Here is an 883-nt window from a genome sequence, read left to right on the forward strand (position 1 = left end):
CCCCACCCAAAGTTTGGGTGATTCCTCCATCTAGGGTTGTAGGTCTTGGAGTATGGATCATGGTTTTGCCTAGGTGAATTCCCAATGTAGTTGGCTTGCTCCTGACTACCCTCTGCTTCTTCATTCACTCCTTCTTGGGTTGTTGATGAAGTGGCGATTGCTGCTACTTGGTTCCTCTCCATCTTCTTGGTGAGGTCAGCCAGCTGTTGGGTAATGAGCTTATTTTGGGCCAGCAGAGCATCTACATTGTTTAGCTCCATTACTCCTCTTGTGTTCCCTCTTTCGGAAGCATAGAAGTAGTCATTCTCTGCTACAGTTTCAATGACATCTATGGCCTCCTCAATGGTCTTCTTCTTGTTCAAAGATCCTCCGGATGAATGGTCTATGGCCTTCTTTGACTCATAAGAGAGCCCTTCATAGAAAATGTGCAGCTGCACCCATTCATTGAACATATCTGGTGGGCACCTCCTTGTTAGGTCTTTAAACCTCTCCCATGCTTCATATAGAGTCTCACCATCTTGTTGCCTGAAAGTTTGGACCTCAGCTCTCAGCCTATTGATTCGTTGAGGGGGGTAAAATCTTGCTAAGAATTTGTTCACCACATCTTCCCAAGTTGTCAAGCTCTCCTTTGGGAAAGACTCCAGCCACTTGGCTGCCTTATCCTTGAGTAAGAATGGAAATAAGAGCAGTCTATAGGCATCAGGATGAACACCATTAGACTTCACTGTGTCACATATTCTCAGGAAGGTGGTTAGATGTTGATTGGGGTCTTCTTGGACACTTCCTCCGAACGAACAGTTGTTCTGCACAAGGGTGATGAGCTGTGGTTTTAGTTCAAAATTGTTGGCGTGGATGGTTGGCTTTTGAATGCTACTTCCACAGT

General features: G+C 45.5%; 1 non-coding gene across 1 annotated transcript; it reads left to right on the plus strand.

Moving 5' to 3' along the window:
- The first annotated feature begins 447 nt into the window (after positions 1-447).
- On the plus strand, positions 448-554 carry LOC148549108 (small nucleolar RNA R71). The gene has a single exon (XR_015898114.1). It is a non-coding gene; the product is annotated as a small nucleolar RNA R71 (small nucleolar RNA).
- The last annotated feature ends 329 nt before the right edge of the window (positions 555-883 follow it).

This window comes from Arachis ipaensis, chromosome B8 (genome assembly GCF_059453495.1).
Source record: "Arachis ipaensis isolate K30076 ecotype BB chromosome B8, ASM5945349v1, whole genome shotgun sequence".
Classification (NCBI taxonomy): domain Eukaryota; kingdom Viridiplantae; phylum Streptophyta; class Magnoliopsida; order Fabales; family Fabaceae; genus Arachis; species Arachis ipaensis.